Source organism: Pteronotus mesoamericanus, unplaced genomic scaffold (genome assembly GCF_021234165.1).
Source record: "Pteronotus mesoamericanus isolate MK-2021 breed Mesoamerican mustached bat unplaced genomic scaffold, CSHL_Meso_final scaffold_85, whole genome shotgun sequence".
NCBI classification, from domain to species: Eukaryota; Metazoa; Chordata; class Mammalia; order Chiroptera; family Mormoopidae; genus Pteronotus; species Pteronotus mesoamericanus.
The window spans coordinates 56,694,372-56,710,369 of record NW_026555329.1 but is presented as its reverse complement, the minus strand read 5'-3'; the positions used below and the strand labels follow the sequence as shown (position 1 = coordinate 56,710,369).

Genomic DNA, 15,998 nt, shown 5'->3' with positions numbered 1-15,998 from the left:
AACTCTCAGTTGTGTGGGGATATTATATCCATTCATTACTGGAAAATAAAATTGGTTCTTTAGGAAAAATGAATTCTGCTCAAAATCTTGACAGGCCTATTTAACACAATGAAAACCTTTTTATTAGAACAGCCTTGGTCTTTCCAAAAGAAAACTGAGATGAATAGTATGAAATCTTAAATATTTCTTTGTTGTACTGAAGGAGAGAGAAGAGGATACCTGATCATAGAATGAAGCTTTTTCTTCACACAGCTATAAATGAGCTAAAATGATTACTGCGTAGTACATATTCCACGGAAGCCATTGGAATGCATGTAAGATGTAGCCTTGTGGGAGAAGTAGGACATCTTCCAATCCAGATAGATGGTTTAAGTCAGCAGAACATTTAGCCCAATCAAATATTAAATTAGAGCATTAATCAAAAATATTTGTAAAACCAATTTAATCGAAAGTAGATAAAATATCATTCTAATTCTAGGTAATATGGGCTTGGAGGGATCTAATTCATCTTCTTAAAGATCACTCAAAGATAACTTCACAGTTTTCTAGATTATGTTTTGTCCTAAAAAATTGAAGGTATTATATAAATTTGGGTGGAAAAGATGCTAAAACATTCTGAAAGCCCTTAAATGTATTTAACAAATGCCACCTAGATATTTCAGGAATAATGAAATTATCATCAAAAGGTGGAGTATTCTTGCCTCTCCCAAAACAAAGGGCAGTATTAAAATCTGAACTACAAAACAGTACTGAGAATAAATAAATAAATTTTTCTTATCTTCTGTTGACTTTGGTGTTTTATTTATCATTTGAGTAGAATGGGCTTAGGCAGAGTAAGAAGGCAGCAATAAAAGACCTGCCTTTTTAAGTGTTTTAGTCTTACAATGTGAAGTGCTTCAGAGTGTTATCCAAGAAGAATTTGGTCTACTGCTAGTATGCCAAATGTTCTTTTGTTCCTTTTTATACACATATATGCACATAGACACATCATAATGCTTCAGAATCTTCAGTTAGCATCCATGTCTGTAACTAGGAACTTGTTCTATGACATTTTATACAAATATTTACTATGGTTCTTGAATGTATTAGACAAATAAAAATGTAAAAAATTAGATATATTCTTTATTTCCTGAAACCACAGATTTGAATTTTCCTTTTTCTTGTCAACACTAGCACTTACTTACTTTCTTTATTTATTTATTTATTTAGTCATTGTGTGGAAATGTTGACCAAGCTCAATCCGATCAACTTAATAGATACTGCTCAAGTCAAATTTCCGAAGACCATTGGTTTCCCCAACAAAAAGGATGCATGTGTTTGATAAATGAATGTCATTTTAGCCCTTTATAGAATCCCCCATTTTCTAATCTTTTACATTTTATGCTAGATTTTGGCCCCTAATTTTTAGATGGGCTCACCAACTCTTTTCTCTCCCAGTCATCTCTCCCATTGGTCATGGGAGCAACACCTTTAGAAACACTACTATTAATTTTTTTTAATTCTTCCAATTGTTTTGAGAGGCTGGGGAATGGGAACCCAAGTATCCATGACTGTGGACTACAAATTTGTTTGGATGAATTCTTATTTATAGAAATATGAAGAACTGCTTTACTCAATCCCCTCTTTAAACAAGTTACACATAACTAAATGGAGTGTGTTGCATCCTTTAACAGACTTTTGTTATATAAAGCCCATTTCAACTCTTGAAATCTCTGCTCATCTATCAAAGACACTGAATTGAGTCACACATTAAAATATATTCTTTCAGCTATATTTTTGCTTCTGTATGACAAAGTATACTTAAGTAAACAGCAATTCAATGAATGCCTTGTTTGCTTATGTTTAAAATAACTAATTTTCTTTAAAAAACATTATGGAACTATAAATATTGGTATAATAATAATGGATAAGTAAAACTATAGCTGCTATTAATTTGGTCTAAAACCAACCACTAAACAATATCATTTATCTGCTTGGAGAAAGACAATGGGATTAAGGTTTAGAAGATGAATAAGTATCAGGCAAATCTAAGTTTGAAACCCAAGTCCATTATTAAAACCTTTGTGTTTTAGTAATGTTACTTTTTTTACTTGGAACCTGTATCTTTGGATAGAAAATGACTATATAATCTATGTTTTGTGAGAGCTAGAGAAGATAGCAAACTGAAAACCAAAATCATACTAGGCAGAACAAAATAATAAACTAAAATAAAACAAACTAGATACCTTAGAAGTGGAATTTCTGACAAAGGAAATTCTTTAATTAACTGCAGTAAATGAAAAGGGAAAAGAAAAGAATAGTAGACAAGTCAATAGAGCACAAGTGGAGAAGAGCAAAAGGGTCTGATGTAGGGTCTGAGGTAGAAAATCCAACAAATAACATTTAAAAAAGTATTTCATGTTGTAATGCAGAAAAAAAACAACATATAAGAAGAACTATAATATTACTTTTAAAAGAGTCTTAATAGATTCTGACATGAAATATTATTTTGATTTATGTGTGGGGATTTTTAAATTGTTCTTTGCATTCTTAGGTGAAATTTGGGGTAATTTCCCTATATATACTTCATTTCTCATTTTATAATAAAAGTTATTGGAAACATTTTAGTATATTTTCATGTGATAGTAGAGGTTATTAACTGAAGTATTCATTTTATTATAAATATTCTCAGACTCTAAAAATTAATTAGAAACAAAATGAATAGAAAAAAATTAAGATTTTCGATTATTTGCAGTTACTTACACATACACACAAACACACCCATTAGAATCCTTTCTCATCTAGGGATTTATAATTGCCCTTACTTTTCCACAATTTTTGTTGGTATATGCTTAAAGCCTAGCATAGGTTTAAAACCCAGAATGGTGGATATTCTATACTTGTCTACCCTATTAAATGGTGAGTTATTGGAGGAAAGATATATTATTTGTGTATCCTGAAGACTTGGTACAATGTCTGTAGAAAGACTTGTCAATCAGGAATTTAAACAAAAAAATAAAAATTAAAAACTATGAACTATTAATGAGGAAACAGAAAAGGAAAGGAGTAAAAAAAAGATAAAAATTACATACTTTTAGAAGTGTTACTTGAAATGCTGAGGAAAGTAAGTGGTGCCTTCAGGTCAGAATGTAATCTTGAATACATCTAGTACATCCATTTCTTCAACTCTGCAATTAAGTGCTATCTGGTCAATAAATATTAATTTTGAACACAACTTGTTTTTTGTAACAGGGTAGATGTGAAAATTGTTTTCCAAGGGTGGGGGCATAAAATTTAAGGAAGATTTTTTTTAATGCTATAAGAAGTATAATATTCAATGTAACACACTCCACTTGTATATTTGAACAAAAGTAAAATGAAGCATTGGTAGAATTTTTCATAAACACACAACTGAAAGCATTAGAATTTTCATTCCTATACCCTGATCCAGTACTCATTTTGGTAGAAGAAGCTTTAGCTTTTGCTTTTGAAGAATTTATTTTACTTCTCTTGAAAGGTTTTTAGAAAGAAGAAAAACTAAAACAAAAACTTAAGTTATTCAAAAGTACAAAGGGAAGGAGAAAGAGGAGAAAATAGAGAAGAATCCATCTCAAATTAAGATAAATTCTGGAATAAAAGTTTTTTCTAAATATGTACTCCTTTCCTATGTGAACTATAAAACTGTATCACATTTCCTGAACTGAAGGAAGAATTAAGTGTTTAAGTACAAACTTTTATTCAATTAGAGCATTTTCTTCCTATAATCAACAAAATGTCAAGGATAAATGATTGATTATGACATATCCCTTATTTCTTCTTCCAATGTCCTACTAAGAAATAACCTTGGCTTAAAGGTAAGGGGGGCAATGTATTCCCACAAAGTCACCCTGAGTTAAGCTCACCCCTCAAAGTTAAGTCATTTGTGGACAGAGGACCTAGCCCTGAGCGGGTCTGCCTAGAGCCAGCTGGTAGCCTGAGGATTCTTAACATCATGTAGGAAAGATTTCACAACACCAGTTCAGGTGACTTTGAGGATATTGTTTATTAACATAAAACAAGGATATGTTTAATAAAGGAGTAAAACAAGGAAGCGCTTAGCATAGAAGAAGCAACTGGGAGACCTAGGTTGGGCTGCTTTAGCTCACTAGGAAGTCAGAGAAAAGGGCAGCTTGGAGACAGATTCAGGGGGGTTAGCCCAGGATGAACTACTGCTGCCAATTGTTCCCTGTTTGCAAGTCAGCTAGAGTCCCTTAGAGTTTAGGAGATGTGTTCCTGTTGGGGAAGGAAAAGAGGCAGATGAAGGCACAGGCCTGCTCCTCAGCAGGAGAAAGAGTGCTCTGGGCCCTTTGTGGGGGATTTTTTCTTGCAGGCAGGAATTTTAGGGGAGGTCTTAGAGGGGAGTTTCACTAGAATATTCATCAGTTTTCCATGTGTGCCCTTTCAGCATCATGGTCTCTACTGATTTGTCAGTGCCAGGGCACAGGGTCATTAGTCACTGCAGCTGGTCCTGCAGTTATCTACGTGGTTTTGTTGCTTTTCTGGGCCTGGAGCTGAAATACAAATGAGGCCTAGACATTATCTCTAGGGAGGTGACCTGTGTTTGGCTGTAAATTGCTCATCCAGATTGTTCATCTATCTGCCTCAGTTCCCCCATTCTACTTGCCAAGAAGTTTTCCTAGCTTCTTACTATACTGCCTTAGGAGGTTTATATATTCAGAGACTGAGTGGACCTACCTGCTCTTCAAAAGTATTGTCTGCCATCAGGTAGTTGAAGAACATTGGTGGATCAGCTGTGGGACCAACAGGGAGTGTGTGAGCTAAAGTTTTTCAAAATAAAGGAAAGGTAACTTTTCAGGCTTGCAATAGTGATGACTATCTTAAGAGGTCTTAGGGTAGGAAGGAAAATGGGGAACAGAAAAGGGGTAGGACAAGAAATACATAAGCAAAACAAGAAAAACACCAAACCAGTATATGACATGGTCAAGAGAAAAAAAGTCATAGCAAACGCAGTAGAAAATTAGAAGAATGAAAGAAAGAAAAAGAGCAACATGGAATGAGCAGAATCACAGACAGTAAGCTTAGGGTTTTTTGATAGTCATCTGTGTTTTAAAATGGAGGCAGGCAATGTTGTTTTTCCAGCTCTGCAGGTCTGTAGTTCACAGAGCTTCACACAAAATTGACCCCTAACATTCAATTTAAAAGACAAATAGGAAGGCTTACAGTTCAAATTCAAAGACAGACCAAAAGGGGCACCTCATCATTTAAAAGCATATATATATATGCTTTTATATAAAATCATAAAAAGTCTTCCAAATATGAAGGTGATAGGTAAGTCTACTTAGGTCACTTTAGCTCTCTCTGTGCAAGGCTATTTCTTAAAATGCTCAATTTTCTGATCCTTTACTCGGGAAAATAATGTGCAGTCAGTAGAGAATCATTGTAATGTTAAGAAAAGGAAAATGCAGTTTTTAATCCATTGAGTGCTTATAAGAAACTACACAAGTTCATTTTGCAGGCATGCTTTTATCTGTTTGCTATTGAAATTGAAAATTGCAGTCAGCTACTAAAAGGAGTGCCATTGAAAGGAATTTGTTATATAATAGAGCGACTTTCAAATGTGCCATTGTATAATTTAGGGCTACCACCAGCCTTTCATTGTGCATAGTATTCAAGGAATCTGAGGCCAGCATATACAAAGATATTTAAGAATATAGTTACAGAGCAGTAATTATGGGCAGAGGCTATGCTTCTTTCTAAGAATGAGAAGAACAAACATAAATAACTTCCCTGGCCCTAAAGTATTTAAAATTAAATTGCTTTACTAGCAGTGCAATGTATCATCATAGTTGCTTTATTTAGTAGCTGCTAAGAAAACTAAAAAGAAAAAAGATAATGATTCATCACTTAACAATTTAAAAGGTTCTACAGCATGTTTTGATGACCAGGTGTTGATGACCAAACTATGGATCTGGACCAGTAAAGTCAACCTCTGGCTTTAAAATCCCAACTCTGATTCATGATGGGCCTAGCTCATTCATGCTTATTCATGTTTAATATGTTTGTTATACTAGAGAAGGGTTCTCCAGAGAAACAGAACCAATAAATCAGATAGATGACAGATTATATAGATGATAGATGATAGACAGATGATAGACAGATAGATAGATAGATGATAGATAGATAGATAGATAGATAGATAGATAGATAGATAGATAGACAGATAGGTATAATTGATTGATCAAGGAATATGGTTCACAGATTTTTGTAGGAGCTTGTGAGTCCAAAATTTGTAAGGTAGATCAACAGACTGGAAACTCAGGCAAAGCTTTTATCTTTCAGTCTTGAAGCAGAATATCTCCTTCAGGAAACTTCAGTCTTCACTCTTAAGGCCTTCAACAGGTCGATTAAGACTCACATATGTTACAGAAAGCAATGTGTATTATTTAAAATCAATTGATTCTAAATGTTAATTACATTTAAAAAAATGCATTCACAATAACCCATATATTAGCGGGTGTCCCTCAGAAGTGGCAACCAGCAAGGACCCACAGCCTAAATAATTTGACACATTAAATTAACGATCACAGTAAATCTTCAAAAACTATCTAATCTAGGGTTTAGTTTTTTAAACAGTTGGAAGTCCCCTCGGAATTTTTGCTTAATTATAATACTGGAATCAGAAATTCTAAGCAGATATTTCTATTAACCTTGTCACTTAAGACAGAGTTTAGTGAAAAATATATTGTCAAGAGAATATAAATGATTCTTTTACCCCAAAAATAAGCCTTTTCTTATTTTTTGTTCATTCTTTCTGTTTCCATTTCAACTTATAAAGCCATATAAATATCTAATTTTATTTTTTCAAAACAACTCTCTTATGCTTAAAAATATGGCTATATAAGAGGAAGATTTGATGGACAGATGTACCTAGAGCACAGTGTCAAATGGTATGAAATTTAGTTACAAAAATTGAATAAATTCTAGAGATTTGCTGTACAATATTGTATCTATAGATAGTATTGTACACTAATAAACTTGTTAAGAATGTTTTCTTCTGTGCATTCCCTTCTTTCCATGGATTTTTAGATATGAGAAAGTACACATAGGCCTCAGTTAATACTGTCTTTTATGTCATAGAGAATAAAAGAAAAATTTAAAAGAAGTTTTATAACTTTATAAGGAAGAAATTGGTTCATATTCAAACTAGCATTTTTGAGAATTAGAGGAAATACAGATCACTTCACAAACCAATAGATTTTTAACTATTCAGGTGCAGTGACTTGCATTATTACCTGGCTAGCTTTTCTCAATACCTTTACATGGTGCCAAAGGACATGCCAAAGGAATTACCAACTTTGCCTACAAGTGCTCATTCACTACCAAGAGATGAAAATTACCTGCCTCCTTCTTTCCACAGACACTTAATCTCTAAACTGAAAGTGTTTCTGGCCAGATTTAGAGATGTCCTCATATGAGGAAAGGACACCAAATCCATAGAATATGTAAAGCAGTCAGTATGCCAGCAAACCAAGCCCATGGCATAGAAAGTAAATGATATAAGAAAAGGCCCAAAAGGCAACAAGGTCAAATGATTGCTGTCAAATGATGGTTGCTTGATCAAAGGCAATGTGCCAGGCTCCTGGGATCAGATTAGAATCAAATGATTAACCGGAAGTCTTGGAAGAACTTGCTGGGATACCAGCTAGAATCCCAGTGACTTAGAGTGATTCCCCACAGACGGAAGCAGCTACTGCTTCTGCTATAAACACTGATGCCAGCAACACACAGGTTGAATTCACTTCTATTTTCTCAGCTTTTAATTAACACTATAAAGCACATACTTTTACTCCATGTTCCATCAAAATATAAACTATATTGTTTCTCCCTTTCCTCAAGTGTCATTATAAATATGCTTGAGAATTTCTCAGTATGATGCTCTCAGCAACATAGATCTCTCTCCCTTATGGAAAAAAAGTTGAGTCTAGTCCATTTCAGGCCACCTTCTTCATGTAGCAGAGCAAACTGTACTCTGGGATCTTCTTACTTCTGGCATTGGAGACAAACACATTTTCTCTCAACTGTCTAGCTCTGCAACCTTCTGGAACCGTATGGGACATGGGACTTAGTTCTCCCCTTTCTTTCCTAAGTTTCACTGCTGTGAATGTCCCATCTCATGCTGTACTTCCCCTTCTCTAATGTGTTTCTGGCTTATACAAAATTATAAGTATAGTACTTAGCAGTTTTCAAAGTGATACCATCTTATTGTTTCATTTCTGCCTTAAATTTAAATCCATTATAAGTTAAGGAGTAGATATAACTCTCATGGTAGATATGAACAAAAGGAACCACAAAATGTTAACAGATTTCCTCAAGAGCACAGAGTTAATAACAGAGAAACAATTTTGTGATCTAGGTTGGGCATTTTCTTCCTCTTACCCTTGTTTTGTGTAGGTAAAGTGTCTCCCTACCGAGAATATACATTAAAGGGCTCGGAATTCAATATGATACATATAATATGTGATCAATAATCTTGTGTAGGCTGTCTGAATTATCATTCTTTTTTTTTGTTTGTTTTGTTTTTGTTTTTTATTGTTCAAATACATTTGTCTCCACTTTCCTGCCATCACTTTCCCCTGCCCCACCCACCCCCATCTCCCACCCTCAATCCTTCCCCACCTTGGCTTTGTCCATGAGTCCTTTATACGCATTCCTTGGTTTGACCCTTCTCCTTCTTTTCCCCATTTCCTCCCATCCTTCCCTCTCATTACTGTCAGTTTGTTTATTCTTTCATGTTGCTGATTATATTTTTCTTACTTGTTTATTTTCTTGATTAGGTTCCATTTAAAGGTGAGATCATATGGTATTTGCCTTTTACCCCTGACTTATTTCACTTAGCATAATGCTCTCCAGTTCCACCTATGCTGTTGCGAAGGGTAGTAGCTCTTTCTTTCTTTCTGCTGCGTAGTATTCCATTGTGTAAATGTACCATCGTTTTTAGATCCACTCATTTACTGATAGGCACTTAAGTTGCTTCCAGCACTTGGCTATTGTAAATTGTGCTGCTATGAATATTGGCGTGCATAGGTTCTTTTGAATTGATGGTTTCGGATTCTTAGGGTGTAATCTGAGCAGTAGAATCTCAGGATCAAAATGCAGTTCCATTTTTAGTTTCCTGAGGAAATTCCATACTGTTTTCCACAGTGGCTGCACCAGTTTACATTCCCACCAAGAGTATACTAGGATTCCCTTTTTTCCACAACCTTGCTAGCACTTGTTTGTTGATTTGTTTATGATGGCCATTCTGACACATGTGAAGTGGTATCTCATAGTTTTCATTTGCATTTCTCTGATGGCTAGTGATGCTGAGCCTCCTTTCATATGTCTCTAGGCCCTTTGTACGTCCTCCTTGAGTTATCATTCTTAAAATACTATATTACAGCTGAAAAATTTATTCCTTAAGCTTAGTAAATATAAAATTTAAGTCACTTAAATGACTATGATTAGGGGAAACTGAAATAGCAGTATCAGAGAAACAGAGTTCATTTTTCTTTTTTTACTTTTCAATTGAAAATGCAATGTCATCAATGCCCTGATCCTTAGATGTCTAAAAAAGAAAATGTTGTAAATGTAAATAGAATGTTTTTATGTTGAGTTATTTGTCAAGCATTTATCTTGGTGTACTACTAGGTTTACACACAATAATAAAGGCCTATACAATGACACATGAATGTACAATGATGAAAAATTCAGCAAAGAACAAGTCCTGCTTATTACCTTTTAGGGGAGTAGACTTCCTTGAAATTTTCACACACAATTGAAATAGAACTAGGACATACAATATACCAACAATTTTCAGCTGGTCTGCTGCAAGAATTTTTAAGACATGCACTATCTGGGGCAGTGATTTTGCCTAGGAGAGGGCAGTTACCAGAAGACTGGTCACCCCCACAGGCTGGGAGGGGGCATGGAAGCCGCCATAGTCAGTGCCAGGCCCTAGAGGCAGTGAGGCTTGCACCCTAGCAAGACAGTGGGAGCTGCATGATATGCTGTGGGAACCTGGAGGTCAAGGTGCTGGGCCACTGCAACCACCCAACCACCCGATGGGCCACTGCTGCTCTCTGGTGCTGTATGAAGAGTGATACTGCTGAGCACCCTGCCTTTGCCATGACCTCCCTCCACTAGCTGTAGCATGAGAAGTATGATATCTGCTTTGGTGATGGGAAAGTGTTTGCCTTGTACAGGCCGCTGCTGCAGCACGATGTCCAAGAAGTCCTGAGCTACCACCCTTGGGCCTCTTTGGCGACCTGGAGCAGCACAAGTGGAAGCAGCATGAACTCTTCTGCCATACCCTGTGCCTCAAATAGCTCAAATCTCACATATGAGTGCAAGTGGTACTCAGACAAGGGCCTGGCCCGGCACCAGGCACTGCATACAGGAAGACCCCACGACCCCTTGTAGTGTGGGGCATCTACTCCACAAGCTCTGCAATGAGTGATGAGCTGCTAAAACACCTGCTTCCAGAACACTACTTCTGCCACTTCTGTGATATGGGTGGGGCCCAGGCCTCCTACTACAGGGACTGCACTCTTTGTGAGCATTTCCGTGAGAATCACTTCCTGTGCCAGGAGGGTCACTGCAGTATTGGGCAGGTCACCCATACCTTCTGCACCTATATCAACCTCAGCGCCCACAGGACAATCAGTCACAGCTAGAGCTATGCCCAGGCCCACCAGAGCTACCAAACAGACTTGCATTTCTGCAATGCATCAGGGCGCTTGTGTCAGAATGAAAGGATCATCAATAGCCAGGACTGAGAGGAAGTGGACAGATACAACTGCCAGTGCTGAGAAGGCCAGGCCAGTGGCTTGCGTGCCCAGGAGAACCCCTGATGAAGCTAGAGGAAGAGAGAGAAGAAGACAAAGTGGCAGCTGTCATCTGGACCTCAGTGGCTACATAGCAGCAGCAGGAGACACACGGGAGCAAGGACAGGGAGAAGGACAACTGGCAAAAAGAGGAGGCAGCAGAGGCGTGGGGACCCAAGGAGCCCCAGGGCCACGGGCACCCTGTTCACATAGAGTGAAGGCCCAAACCTCAAGGAAGACTCAACAAATGGTCCTGTAAACCAAGAGTCCTTCCTACCATCAGCCCAGCTTCAGGTGTCACACTTCTGAGCACCTTCCCACCCCCCAATGTGAAGCACAAGGATGGAGATTTCCCCAGTCTCTGCATCTCTGCTTCCTCCTGCTTTCACTGAGTGGCAGCAGTAGGCCCTAGTGGGGCTGGCACTTGTGGACTGTGCACCTACAAGGGGAAGGAGTACCTTCCATTAAGACAACTTACCTGACATGGTGTCTTCCACCTCCAAGCACAGCACAGCCACCACCATCTCTGCCTGGAATAGCAGTGGCAGCAAGAAGGTGACATGGCCCAACCCAAGGGCCAAGGCTGCCAGGGGAGGAAGTCAGTCCCCCTGGAAGGGTGGGAAGGTGAAAAAGGGAAGCAAGAAGGGTGGGTTGCCTCCCAAAAAGGATGAAAAAGAGAGGGATAGCTCCACCAGACTCACCTCCCAGGAGCTACGGTCACTCACCATGCCCACCATGGTCACCGTCTCCTCTCTACTGGCACTGGCCTCCATCAGACCTTCACAAAAGCAGATAAAAAGAAGAAGAAAGTGGGCTCCAAGAAGCAAGGTGCTGCATCACCCTTATCACTGCCCCCTGAAATGGATGAGCTCCCTGGGCCTGAGCAGCACCCCCAACCCCCACAGGCAGAGCCAAGGGGCCAGTCACTGCCTGCCCAGGATGCCCTCTCCCCTTGGCTTCAGCTCTGTGGTGCTCTTGAAAGGCGCTCCACCCTCTCCTTTGCCAGGTATGGTGCCCCCAGTCAGCAACCTGCCCCATCTGTTTCTTTGACCTACCCAGCAGCCACCCAGCACTACTACAAAAGCTCCCAGGCTGACACCAACTTTCAGTGTCTACCTGGTCTCTGAAATCTTCTGAGAGAATAGCCTGCAGCTCATCCAGTTTATCAAGGACTTCCTGTAGAGTGACCAAGCCCACTTCAGGGAGCTATAGAGCCACTCAAGAAGTTTAGATGGGTTGTGATCTCTGTAGCCCAGTATTATAAGGGCTGCTAGAATCTGCTCAAGGAGATCTTCCAGGAGAGATTCAATCAGCTATTGGTGCTCCTCACCCCCTGACCCAGCCAAGCAGCAGGAGACGCTGTCTGCACACATGGACTTCTGAGGCCAAGAGAGGCTTCCCAGCACCAAGGAGAAGAAGAAGAGAAGGTACTTGCATCTGGCAGGTCAGCACCTAGCAGGTGAGCTAGGTACTTGCACATGGTGAGGTCAGCAATCAGCCAGGCTCTGCACACTGCCCAGGATGATGAACGACTTCCCTTCCCTGCAAGCCATTTCCAGTACCTTCACATTATTAATACCTTCACATTGCCAGTACCTTCACATAGCCCCAGCTGTTTGGGCAGGAACAGCCACACCCATGAGCCTCCTTTGTCCCTGTCTCCTCCTCCTGGGCTGCCAGGCAGCCAGGTGAAGCCCTAGTAAGGCCACCTCCTCAGGCCATTTGCTTGGCCAGTCTGCCAGGGGTCACAAGAGCAGCCACCCCACCATGTCAGCACACTGTCAGGCAGGAATCCATCTGATTTCCTCCTGGGAATTGGGCAGACACCCCTGCCTTAGTGGTGGGCCAGTCTTGGTCTGTATATCATGATTTTGGAAAGTGCCAAGATAAGGAAGGGCCAGGATGCTGGTACTTGTCCATACTGTCAGAGCCAGTGGCCAAAGCAGTCCAATCTGGGACCTCCTGAGCCTGAGGCCTGCAGCCTCATAGCCCCCAAACCTGGAGGTCTGGGTTCACTGGTGCTGGAGTAAGATATTGAGTATGTCATGTAAATAGTTGGCTGTTCCATGATTCAAGAATGTTCATGATTAAAGCAGGCATAAAATTGTGTTACTTAAAGTTAAGTTTCTCTATGAGACAAGCTGAGTCTGGAATTTCCAATTCCCTCTGACTTTTACAAAAGTTTATTTTAAAATATATTCATTTTGCAATAATGCAAAAACAAAACATGCAATACCTGAATACCTAACTATTTATTCAAGGGCACTGACCTTTTTTCCTTTATATTGTCAAATAAATAAGTAAGTAAATAAATAAATAAATAAATAAAATGGCCACAACCAGCATAAAAATAGCTGTCTGGTGTGAATGAATCAAAAATATACCTTTTTTTGTCATATCAGCAAAAAATACATTTTTTTGGTGTGCCACAGAATTTTAGTAATTAGTTTATGTGTGCCATGAGATGACAAAGGTTGAAAAATCACTGCTTTATACAGTAAATCTTCACTTAAAGTCCTCAATAAGTTCTTGGAAACTGTAATTTTAAGAGAACACAAAATAAGATTTTATGGCATATTTTTTATCACAAAAATATCACTAAATTTCTAAATAAAGACCCAAAACACTTATAATATTAAGTACTGAAATATGTGAGCTATACAATCATTTAAGAAAGATTGTTTAAAACAATTAAAATAATTATTTTCCAACAGACTTAGGCCCCATCAAGGTTGTAGGTGGTCAGAGCCTTACCGGAGAGCTAAGGGCACAAGATGGGAACCAACCCTGTATTGCTGGTGGGAATGAGGCTATTTCATGTGATCACAAGAAGAGTTTTCCAAGGAACCATGCACAGGAGATTATGGGGTGGCCATGTGGTTTATTCATGTGGCAATGGAAGCTGCCCCCATGGGTTTCCAATGTCCCATCTTCCTCTATCCTACCATGGAAAAAGTCTATCCATATCCTCAGCAAGGCCAAGTCAAAAGCCAGTATTCAGAGTTTCTGCTTCATATTAAAACTTAGTCTTTTAGAGCTCATAAGCAGCTACTAAGTGGGTTTCAGTTCCCTTCCAGGTAGCTTAGCTTTTTTCTGGCTGCTCCTATGGTGGAGTCCACATGGCTGTCAGCCATGCAGCTGCTGAGGCCACATGGCTATAAAGAAAGAATGCACAAGTGCATGGGGCAAGCGCTGGTTCCTAAGTGAGAGAGAGAGAGCTTAGTCCTTTTGGAGACTACATCATCTTTTGCCAGGCCAGTAGCTGCTAGACCCACATGGTTACATGCTCCCAGGAGAGAGAGCACATGAACAAGCAGGCAAGTGAACCCAGTGGGCAAGGGAGGCAGAGAGAAAGAGAGAGAAAGAGAGCAAGCGTGCGCAAGACAGAGAGAGAGAGAGAGAAACTCTGTGTCTTCGTTCCCCTGGGATTATATTAGCTTGAGATGGGCCAGGTGACCTTTCCAGAAAAACCAATCAACTTCCCAAACTTCTGTGGGCTTTGGATGGGTTTACACTCCCTATTTAGGCTGATAGGACTCTATGATCCAGGGCCCCCAACAATCTTGTACCAGAGATGGGAAGGGAGAACTGTTAATTCCCTTGGTGGAGCATATTGCTGTAGTTCCTTGGAGTGTGAAGTTGTAGTTCCCTGGCTGAGCAAGCAGATTTCTGCTTCCCAGTTTATTAAGCTCAATGTCTAAGTTCCCTTTGCTCTCTTCCCTTTATCAATATCTAGCTAAACACCAATGATAACACCTGGACTGGATGCCTTTCCATAGCAGTGCCACTCACACATATACATCCACAGTAACTCATACTGGGACAATTTAGACTTGCCAGTTAACCTGATATGAACATCTTTGGAGTGTGGGAGAAACAGGAAGTGCTTCACCAAAAAAAAATAAAATAAAATAAAATACAGAGATAGGGAGAACATACAAACTCCATGCAGGTAGTGGAGTCAAAATGAATTCAAAGGGAAGTGCAGTAAGTCCTCATTTAATTTTGTTGATAGGTTCTAATAACTGTGGCAAACAATGTATAACTAATCCAATTTTGCCATACTCCAATTGATATAAACAAATTCTTTTTTTTTTCCCCAGTGGGAAGAGAGATGACACATTTTATATGTCGTTAGTATGCCAGAAAAATTCAGGTCTGTGTAGATGATGGGTCATAAAAAAAGAAAAAATAACCTGAGTAAAATACCATTACATGGCCTCTTCCCTTAGTATTACACACCACTATCATATTTGATTTCTTTCATCACAAATCTATACTTCCCCTCTACCTCTCATTTTTGACATCTCTTCCAGGAAAATGATATGTGCAAATATCTGTACCCTTGTTTTCTAACCTCACCCAAATGTGTAGAGTTCCTTCACAGTAGGAAAATATCACAAAATATTAAAATGTCAGGAGTTTATACCATAAGAATATAATGAGGATGAGAATTATTATTCATTACTAGCAAAAACTGGTGTTACATAAGGACTAAGAACAAGAAGTACTATTTTTTAAAGGTTTCAACTATGCCTCAAATTTTAATAAGAAGCCCTATATACACATCTATTCGCTACTAAAAATTGAAATAGCACATCAAAAAAGTTGTCACAAGTCAAATTTTTGAAAACTAGAGAATCTAGCTAATAAGCTCTACACTAATCATCCTCTAGCCAAACTACCCAATGTTTTATTTTTTACTTTCTCTCTTCACAAGTTATTTGCTTCTAATTCTGGGTTAGGTTTCATTTTACCAACTTCAAGCTTCTAAAGCATAACAACACCACTCAAGACCTATTAGTGCTTCTTTGGATCAAATAAAAAAGAAACTGAAGTGTATTGAAGTCATTCAAATCCAAACTACATAGATTCCCTATAAGTTGCTGGCCTCAAGGTAGACAACAAAAAGATGCAAGAAAAAGACATCACAGAACTTCTATCATAGGTAATCAAAATAGTGGCCTACAGTCTATGCTAGCATAGAGTAGCTTTCCCAAGCTGCTGCATAATGACCTTAAAATTCATAGCAAGAAAAAAAAGTACAAAAATAAGGTTTCTGGCTAAACCAGCTTATACATAATTATTCTACATGCTAATATTATTGGAAGAATCTACATGATACAGGCAGTAACAACAGCTACATCTAAATCTTCT

General features: G+C 38.7%; 1 pseudogene; it reads left to right on the top strand.

The window, feature by feature from the left end:
• The first annotated feature begins 10,867 nt into the window (after positions 1 to 10,867).
• Positions 10,868 to 12,533, top strand: LOC129063206 (E3 ubiquitin-protein ligase ZNF598-like; annotated as a pseudogene).
• The last annotated feature ends 3,465 nt before the right edge of the window (positions 12,534 to 15,998 follow it).